The sequence below is a fragment of the Phyllostomus discolor genome, chromosome 8, assembly GCF_004126475.2.
Source record: "Phyllostomus discolor isolate MPI-MPIP mPhyDis1 chromosome 8, mPhyDis1.pri.v3, whole genome shotgun sequence".
NCBI lineage: Eukaryota > Metazoa > Chordata > Mammalia > Chiroptera > Phyllostomidae > Phyllostomus > Phyllostomus discolor.
This window is the reverse complement of record NC_040910.2, coordinates 107,501,900-107,512,277: the sequence shown is the minus strand read 5'-3', so window position 1 is coordinate 107,512,277 and position 10,378 is coordinate 107,501,900.

The window sequence follows — 10,378 nt, the reverse complement described above, 5'->3', positions numbered from 1 at the left end:
CTGGTTCGAGTAACCTGCTGAGAGCTAAAATCGGCACCCGGTGCCCCGTGCCTCCGGGGCAGCCCGCTGGGGCGGAGTGCGCCGCCCTCGGCGGCAGGCGCTGCGTGGGGTGTGGGCGATGCTCCTGTGACTGGCTAGAGCTTGGGGGTGGGGTGGGGGCTAACTACTATTTTTTTGGCCATGATCTCTTTCCCCCCTTTTTTTTAATTAAATAAATGGATCAAAATTAAATAATTCAAGCCCTGCCTTCAAAATGAAATTTTTTTTTTAGTATTGTTTAGCAAAAACAATAAAAACCCAAATTTTTTTAACCATCACTCATGTCTCGGGTTTGTGCGTGCTTTGGAGGCCCCGCGGGGAGGGGGTCTGAGGGTGTGTGTGTGTGTGGTCTGACTTTCCCCTTTGGAGTCCTCGCTTCCTACTCTGTGTCCTCGATCCTCTGCTCCCTGAGAGCGTCATCCGGAAGTGTGGTCAAAGCGTGACTCAAGAGGGGCGTCCAGGGCTGGGGGTTGTGAGTGGAGTTAGGAGGATAAAGGGGCTGGGTACATGCAGAGCACCAATTTTTTTTAAAGGATTTATTTTTAGAGAAGGGGAAGGGAGGGAGAAAGGGAGAGAAACATCAGTGTGTGGTTGCCTCTCGCACGCCCCCTACTGGGGAGCTGGCCCACAACCCAGGCCTGTTCCCTGACCGGGAATCAAACTGGTGACCCTTTCATTTGCAGGCTGGCACTCAGTCCACTGAGCCACACCAGCCAGGGCAGAAGACCATTTGTAACAAGACTGGTTAGAGGAGAAATGAGAGAAGACTGACAGACTTGCATACTCACCTGCCACTGGCCAGAGCATAGTTTAAAGTACCATGCCTTTGATTTAGTCTGCGTGGGAGTGTAGACTTCTGGAGAAGGGAAGAGAGGGAAAAGAGAAGAGGCCTTGCAAGATCTAGGAGACCTAAGAGGTATGATTAAAACAGTGACGGCGGTCAGGGGGACGCTCTGTCTCATGTCCTGTGTTGTCCCTGCCTGCCTGTTGGTCTCTGGGTCTGTGAATGGGAGGCACTGGGTGTAACCTTCTGATGGGAAGCGCTTCGACCCTCTGGTTTCCGTCTGTGTGCCTCGGGGAAACTGGGAGCAGTTGCAGAGAGTGCGATGGGGAAGACAGGCCGAGAGGTGCAGGAGAGCAAAGGCCCCCGAGGTAAATGCTCGGGTTCAAGTCCTTACACCTCTGTTTCCTCACTCTGTCACTCTGTGACTAGATAAGTCATTTGACCTGTCTCAGCCTTAGTTTCCCCGACTGTAAATCCTGAACTAGTACCCATCTCCTGGAATTGGTGTGAAGAGTTAAATGAGACTTTTTTAAAGGTAATTGTTACTTTTTTTAAGATTTTATTTATTTTTAGAGAGGGAAGGGAGGGAAAGAGAAACTTCAATGTGCAGTTGCTGGGGGCCGTGGCCTGCAACCCAGGTATGTGGCCTGACTAGGAATCGAACCTGCGATGTTTTGGCTTGCAGCCCATGCTCAATCCACTGAGCTATGCCAGCCAGGGCTAAATAAGATATTTTAAATGCCCAATACTTACAAGGTGCTCTGCCAGTGTTAATATAAACGTGAGCCTGGTCCTGAGATGGTTCAGTGTGGACATGGAATTGGATTAGATGGTTTCCCGAGGCTCCAGCTGTGTTTTACAAGTCTCCGTTTAGCTGGCATTTTAAGTGAGGCTGATGCCCTCGCCTCTGTCACAGCCCTCGCCCCTGCCCCTTCCCTGGAGTCCCTGAGGAATGTCTTTGATTATGCTTTGAAAACCACCCCCTTTCAGAAAGAAGGGGAGTGCGTGCCGCCAGGGTGAGTGACCTGTCAAGGGCGGCACTGCTGCCCGTGGAGGCAGAGCTGGAACAACACCCCAGCTCTGTGCACTCCCGGGCTCTGGTCCTGCTGCGTGGCTTTCCACACCGTCGGCGTGTGTGCCGCTCACGTGTGTTTGCCAGGTTTAGGACGGAACGCCGGGAGACAGGTGAGTGGCGGAAACCGCCCCGGGACTGAAAGGGCGGTGAACTGTTGAGGAGCGTGGTGCGGTGGCCCCCACCGAAGATGCGGCGCCCGGGTAGCTACGCACCACCTCCTCGGCCTCGAGACGTTCGCGTCCCTGGCGACACACACCCCCCTCTCTGCCCCAGCGCCCCATGACCTCTCCATGCCGGCTGTTTCGAGCATCCGGTTCATGTGGTATGAACAGCCTCACCGTACTGAGTTGATACTGAATCTGCTGTTAAGTCTGAGGAGCTCGTTACTGAATTCTGTTGAGTGTTCGGAAAATTGCTCAGGTATTCACTGGTAGTTCAGGGATTCCAGCCTGGGAACCACGAATGCAGGGTAAAGGCTCCTTGGCAGTTCTGAAGCTTCAGAATGTGCGTGTCCAAGCCTCTTCCCCCATAAGGCATGCTGGTTAAGGAGGGAGTGGAGGGCTTTCAGCCACACACGGAAACAGAGTCTGTCAGAGGGCAGGGAGGATACCACGGTGGGCACGTGTAATGCTGGAAGCTACAGTGTACAAGGTGGGGGGTGGGGACAGTGGTTGGGCCCGCGTTTGGGTGCGGGGACTGGTCCTCTCAGTTGGAAGGCGGTGCGGTGTTTCCGTGCCAGGTCTGTTTTCCCGTCGCTGCTGCGGACTGGGTGCCGGAGGGTCCCCTTCGAAGAAACTCGACATCATCCGCCTGCAGGGCCCAAACTGGAGGGGTCTGACGTGATACCACGAAGTGCCTTACAGGCGAAAAGGGGTGCAGCTGGCTGCCAGCCCCTGGTGGTGGGCTGCTGCGGGATCATCGAGTCTCAGCGAGGTTTTCTAACGTTCTTACAGGGCTTATTACGGGGAAACTGAAGAATAAGGCAGGCGTTTTCCATCTGCCACCTAAGGCATGGTTACCGTCTCGCACGTTCTCTGGATTCTAAGACGCTCCTTCCTGCCCCTGCCTTTCTGAAACTGCAGTGCCCTTCACGGTGTCAAGAGAAACTCACCAGCTCAGCCCCCAGTCCCGGGCCCCCAAAGTGTGCTCTGTAGTCCGTGAGCACGGTGGGCTTGTACAGAAAGGGTCCGAGGCCGGGTGGTTTCTTAGTTTACTTCCAACCTCAGTAATCAGTTCTGTCTTCTCTGTCTTCTACCGTCTGTTGCTTCAGAGGCGCCTCTGAAGTCATCCTGGACAGCAAGGGAAAGGGATTCCTCTAATTTGTTTATATTGTATGTCACGTGGCATGTCTGGCTCGCACGACAGTTTCTTGTTTGGGTCTATCTCTGGCGGCCCAGTGGGGAGCTGTGAGGCTCCAGGGCGAGGATCTCGACTTACGCATGTCTTACCCGTGTCTGCGTTACTCCCAAGCGCCCCGCCGTGGAGACGAGACCGGAGGCAGAGCTTTGGAAGGCGGCAGTTCGATGACTGCGTCGCCTGAGCCCAGAGAAAAGCGATCTGGTATTGACTGGGTGGAGAAGAAAGCTTGACGTGGAGTCTGGGGATGGGACAAGGGGTCAGTAAAGGACACAGGAGGGGTGGGAGGAAGGAGCACCTTGTCCCAGCCTGGGGAGCAGCGGGGCTGGCCCCTCGGCTTCTCCAGGACAGACGCTGGCTGCTGGGACCGAGGCTGGTTAGACTGCAGCCTCCCTTCCCCATATGCTTTTAGTTTTCAGTTTGGTTGAAAAGTCTAAAGTGGAACAGATTCTTCCCGAACCAACGGGCTGAGGGGACGGCATATTTCTGGTGACTTCCTGCCAACCTCCCCTCCCCTCCCGTTCCCCCGGGTAATCGTTCCGGGGCCGACTCTGGCGGGGAGTCTTCCGTGGAGGGGCACACGGGTGGTCTCCTTTTCTCATCCGGCCCCTGTGTTCTGCTCTTTGCCTTGAAGTAGTTCTTACGCTTTACTGCAGGAAGGTGCGTGTACTACTTTAAGGGGGATATTCTGGGATGGCCTCTGAGATGTGGTTGAAGGTGAAATTCGGAGAACAAGGTGCCAGCAAAGAGTTCCCAGAAGGAACAGCAAGTGCTCAAGTGGTGGTGGACGAGAGCGTGGGGTGTTCAGGAACTGCCGGAAGATAGGCGGCTGGGGCCTGGTCCTCGGTTGGAGGAGGAGGCAGGAGCCACAGGCTGTGGGCCTTGTGGCCACTGTAGGGACCCGGGTCTGTTCCTGCACCATGGAGAGCCGTTAGGGGTTTAGGCTGCGCAGGGATTCGACCTGATGTTGGGCGGCTACAGTGCAAGTGGAAGGACTTGCATTAAGAGGCTGTAGCGGTAGCCTGGGCAAGGGACGGTGGTGGCAGCGGGGGGTTCGGGGCTGGTGGGCCTGCTGGGGGACTGGATGTGAGGGTGAGGTGGCGGGCAAAGAGAAACTAAGAATGACCTACTGGTGGATGACGAGCCACAGGAAGGGAGGAGGTTTGTGGAAAACCCATGAGTTCTGTTTGGCCACACTGTCTTCCTGCTCAGGGAAGGCTGGAGAGGAGACGGCGGCTGGGGCCTGGAGCGGGAGCCTGGGTTCGCGGAGGACTGGGCCGGGGCTCCACGTTTAGTCGTTACCTTGGCACCAACGCCATGAAGATGGGGTATGTGATCCACGGCCTCAGTAGATGTTTTGGCCTCTGGTAGGAGGGAGCCCTTCCTTCATTGTAAAGAGGAAGGAAGGTGTGGCTCAGAGGACTGAGTGCTGGCCTGCAAACCGAAGGGTCGTCAGTTCGATTCCCAGTCAGGACACATGCCTGGGTTGTGGGCCAGGTGCCCCGGTGGGGAGTGCTCAAGGGGCAACCACACATAGATGTTTCCTTCTCTTTCTCCCTCTCTTCCCACCTCTAAAAATAATAAAGTCTTAACAAAAAAAAAAAGAGGAAGGAAGGAGAACAGGTTTTCAGTCAAGTCTGTAGGTTTGGCAGGGAGGTGAGGGTGAGCGAGGGTGTGTCCTGTGGCTCGGTAAACATGTCAGAGAAAACACCGAGATTTCCCTCCAGAGGTGTGTGCTCGTGCATTTAGGGTGTAGCCGGCCAGGTGCCCATTGTGTGACTTGGTGTTACTTGTGTTGCGTGACCTGGGTACAGGCGCAGAAAGGGATCGCTGGGTACACCCAGGGTGTCCATCAGGTGTCTATGGAGGGAGCAGGGGTTTCAGCTGAGGATACTTGCGAGGGAGTAATTACAGTGATGGACCCTTCACCGCCACAGATAGATGCTGGCATCAAGTACGCTTCAGTTCTGGTTCCGATTAGCCTTTTCTGAAAGTGTCTTGCTGTCATCCCCCACGCACTGGCCCTGGGAAGGATATCCGGGGTCAGTATGTGAACTGTGTGCCTCCGGTGCCGGGGCCCTCCCAGGTGTGCTGCCGGAAGCTCAGCGCGGGTACCCCAGCGCTGAGAAACGACGGATCTTAGAGCTCGTGTGGAATATAGTCCAGTCTCCCAGTTTACATGTCTCCGTAGCCTCAGCCGCAGACTGCCCCTGCTGGAGCACTCTGGCTGACGAGGAGCTTATGCTTTGAGAAGCAGCACGTGATAGCTGCATTGTGCCCTTCCGGTCTCCAAGCAGCTGCTGGTTTCTGGAACGGAGGCTCAGCGGGCTCAGGTCTCCTGCACGCTAGTCCTCGCCCTTCGGGACCTTTCCGTCTCCCGGCAGGCCTTGGGCTAGGGGCGCAGGAGCAGCTAAACTGTCAGGCGTGACTGGGAGCTGCCTTGTCTTCTGTTAAATAACTTTCTAGCCAGCAACGCAAGTCTATTCAGGGCTTTTTAAAAGTCTTGGTTCTGTAATGTGCTAGTTATCCTTCTCACAGTTGCATTAGCTCCAGTTTTTATAAACTGTCTTCCAAAGGGGTATCATGAGAGACTTTAATAAGATCCAGATGTTTGTCTACAACAGCCATCCAGTAACCCTATTAAAAAAGAAAATCACGCCTTGGCTGGGTGGCTTGGTTGGAGCGCCGTGCCCTACACCAAAAGGCGGTGGGTTTGATCCCCGGTTGGGGCACGAGTGTGGGAGGCAGCTGATGGATGTTTCTCTCTCACATCCGTGTTTTCCCCCTCCTCCCTCTCTAAAATCAATGACCGTATGCTCAGGTGAGGATTAAAAAAAAATTTTTTTTGTTAAGGAAACCAACTTATTTCTAGTGAAGTCACGTGGGCACCTAGTTAGTGGTCATCGTTTTAGGTAACTAGTCAGACAGCATGCTCGATGAGCCCTTTTTGAGTTTTTTAAATTGTTACACTTATTCATCTGACTTGAAAATGGGAACTTCTGCTGAGCTCAAGTCTCTGACAACCTTCTGCTTGCAGTGTTTTCTCGAAGATCATTGGCGGTGATTCCTTAAGGTTTTCCCGTGTAGTTTGCTGGAACCGGATCACTTGAGTTAACTCAGAGGGGCTCGGATTCATGTCCTGGGTTGGTGGTGGTTCAGCTCCTCTTTCCATTCTGGGGACAGTCCGTAGACTGTGCCTTCCTAGGCGGGTGTCTGGCTGGTGTCGGGAGCGGCGGCCCTGTCTGGGGCACTGGAGCGTGCTCCGTGGTTAGGAGCACGGCTGGATTCAGACGGGCCTGAGGTGTGACAGTTCCGCCTCTGTCACTGACTAGCAGTACGACTTCACGACTTCCCTGCCTTTGCCAAGCGTCAGTTTCCTCCTCTGTGAAATGAGGGTCTCGGCTGAGGATTAAATGAAGCCTTTAATGAGATGCTTTGTCCTTAGTAATCTCTTCCGAATGCCATTATTTTTTTAAGGGATTTGCTGGGCGGAGCTACTGAGCACAGTAGGGAACCTAGAAAGGAACTAGTTTGGCCTCCTAGGGCCAGGCAGAAGCCCTGGGCACAGACACCTGGCCCCAGACCCTCCTCTGTTCCAAAAGGAGAAGCTGGGCATTCTTTGAAAGCTGGAGTGGAGTGTTTTGACCTTTGAACTAGTGGGGACAAGAGAGAGCGTTCCCTCCCTTTGTGTCTAGACAGGACCGAGGTGAATTGCAGTTGACGGCAGATTTACTGGGCGGCGTAGAATGGGAGGGCAGACGCGTGGGTCCGTCCTGACGTGAGGGTGGGCTCCGAAGGGAGCTGCCGTCCTGATGAGAAACAGAGCAGGGTGTGGGGCTCCAGAAGGGGGAAAGGGGCCTGTTCTTAGAAAAACAGGGCAGGGTCCTGCTTTCCGGGTATGAGACCACAGGGCCTTGGAGAGTTCCTCATCCCGTGTCTTTCCCCCACCCTCGTGACTGTGGCTTCCTCCGCTGACAGCTGATCTGCCGCTCCTGCTTTTGGGGGTGGGGCTCTGGCCAGAGGTCAGGAGGGCAGGTAACTAGAGCTGACATTCTTTCCACTGCCCTTCTTGGGCTGGGGCTGCTGTGTTCAGTAGGTGGTGCCAGAAATACAGGTGAGTGCACTGGGCTGCTGAGGCCTGGGGCCTTGACCTCCATGGCTAGATAATGTCAGGATGTAGCTGGGTCTCTATTCTGCAGGTAGAACGGCAGCATTTCTGCCGGGCTCATGTGGGAAATACGTGAGGCGGGGTGGAAAGTTGGAGTAAAAAGGACTGGAGGGTTAAACAGACCATCTTCCCTGATTGCTTTTCATCCTAGTAGGAAGAAGGGTACGAAAGGTGGCTGGGGCTGGGGAATGTGGGGGTCTCCAGCTGAGCTGGCTTTTGCCAGAGACCTGGGTAGCAAATAAAATCATGGAGGATGGAGGGGGAAGGGATTCCTTGAGACCACGCTGGGGGGCTTGGAAAGTGATAAGATCCCTGGACGATGTCTTTTTGCTCTCTCCCAGCTGCCGTGCTTGCCCAGAGTTCTGGGTGGAGGAGGGAAGCACAAGGTCTCAGCACCCACGAGTGCCTGATGCCACCCTCACCCCAGCCCATCATGGGGCAAGGATGGGGCAGGTATGGCCGCTCCTTCCTCGCAATGGCCATGGTCACAGTGGTGGCATCAGCCTTGCTTGGGGACCTGGGGGTCAGCATGCCCAGTGCCATGTATCTGCCTAGCCGTGGGCAATGTGGTGGACTGTGGGGGCCTCCACCTGCCTAGCCTGCCCCCCAGGCCTCCTGACAAGAGTCTGGCTCTTGGAGCTGAGCCACCTGTTAGGTAGCTCCTTCCAGGGCCTGTGGGGACTGCGGGTGATGCTGCTTTCTCGCCATGTCCTGTGGGACCTGGCTGATGGAGCACTGGGGCGTCTGGGTCTCCTGTAGTGGCTGGACAACCAGATGGCCTGCCTGCCCCCAGACTTGTCAGCCACCCTGGCCTCTTGCTCCACCTAGACCTCTCAACCTGCTTGCCCCCTGAGCCCCTGCAGCCTGTGGGGCCTGGGAAACCTGGAACAGCTTGACCTGAGCCACAACCAGCTGGCTCAGCCGGGCACAGCTCGGCTCAGGGGCCTCTTCTGCCTGCACTGGCTCTCGCTGGCTGGGAACCAGCTGTAGCAAGTTGGGCATGTGGGCCTGGCCACTCTGCCAAGCCTGGCAAACTGGAAGCCCAAACCTTTGCAGTGCTGCAGGTGCTGGGCCTACTCTCTTGTAGGCAACAGGCTGCAGCACCCTTGAGTTCATGGTGATGGTAGGCATCCAGGTAGTGGGCACACTGGTCCTGCTGGCCAATAACCTCTGGGTAGGTGACTGTGACCTGCAGCGGGCCTTTGGGAAGCTGGCTGGCATTTTCATGTAGCCACCCTGGGCAACTTGACTTGTGTTCAACCTGGAAGGCTGGTGGGAGCAGTGCTGAGCAGCATGGGGCCAGGCTCTGGCCAACACAGCCACTGTGGTGGGTGTCATGGGCACCCTGCTGGTCACCGTGACTGTAGCTGTGGTCATGGCCCGAGTAAAAGTGCAAGCAGTGTCCCCAGGGGAGCTGGGGAGCCCTCTGGAGAGGTAGGGAGTGTTGCAGAGGGAAGCTGATGCAGCCGGATTAGGGAGAGCAGATGGAGCGGTGGGAGAGGAAAATGGATGTTCCTCACAAGTCTTAGGGACTCAATTGTCTGCCCATTCAGGGGTGGGAGGAATCGTGGTGGCGGGAGGGACAAATGGCTGTGTTCACCCCTCAGGTGCTCATAGAGTCTTAACGTCAGTATTGGAAGATGAATTTGTGTTGTAGGATGGTGGATGGGGTGCAGGAAGATGGGTGGGAGCAGCTTTGCAGTGGCAATCCCAGAACACCCAGAACTTTTACCCATTTTTTTAATTCAATGAACAGTTACTAAGTACTACAATGAATGAGACACAGTGGCAACGCCTTTTGTTTGCGGTATCCAGCGCATGTCTCCTGACCACATTGTGTGTACCAGGCCCTGGGGATACAGTTGTAAACAGAAACCAGACACTCCTTGACCTGGAGCTCAGTCTAGTGTTAATCTAGTCATTAGCAGAAGAATCACAAATATATAAATGTGCCAATGTGATTAGGGATTCAAAGGAAAGGTGCCTGATAGTTGTGAAAACAAAAAAAGGGAGCTGAGGTTTGTCTACACAATGGAATGCGACACAGCAGAAAGAAGGAAGGAACTCCTACCCTTTGCAGCAGCATGGATGGAACTGGAGACATGCTAAGTGAAATAAGCCCGGTGGTGAAAGACAAATACCATATGATCTCACCTGTAAGTGGAACCTAGTGAACAAAACAGGTGAGCAAAATAGAACCAGAGGCATGGAAACAGGCACAGACTGTCAGGAACCAGCGGGAAGGGGCGGAGGATGAGAGGAAAGGAAGGGGATGGCCTAGCTAAAGAACAAGTGTGAGTAACTCATGGACATGGACGACAGGGTGGGGATTGACTGGGGCGGGGTAGGGGAGAATTCAGATAACTGAAATATAACAACGATAAAAAAATAGGGGAGCTGAGCACAAATGAGGAGGCCAAAGGAGAAGTGAGGGGGGCCAGTTGGAAACCCGCTGCAGTTAAACCCACAAAAGATGGTAGTTGGTGCCAGAGTGGGAATATGGGAGCTGAAGAAAACGGGCTGAGTTGAGATGCCCCACATGTCCACACCAGATCTCCGTTTTAGCGGACTTAGCAAAGGGAGGTCAAGACCAGGCTTCTCTAAGGTAACTCTCAGGAGAACCCTCTTTGAACTTAAACAGAAACAGGATTTCCTCTGGCTTGAGTGTGTAGGCACCCACTAGGTGCTAGAACCAACATTGTCACATTTAAATCTCACAACAACCCTCAGGTGAATGTCATTTGCGTTTCACAGATAAATTTTGGAAACTGTAGGCAGTATGCTCAAAGTAACGTTGGAGTTAGGGTTGGGGCTCTGGTCTAGCCTCATTCAAAGACTAGTTTGTTTCGTTACATCAAGTTCACCTAAAGTCCGGAACTGAAGAACGAGAGCGCTGTTTCCGGGCGGAGCGGGCAAGAGGCAAACTCCCCAAGGCCGGAAGTTGCGTATAGCAACC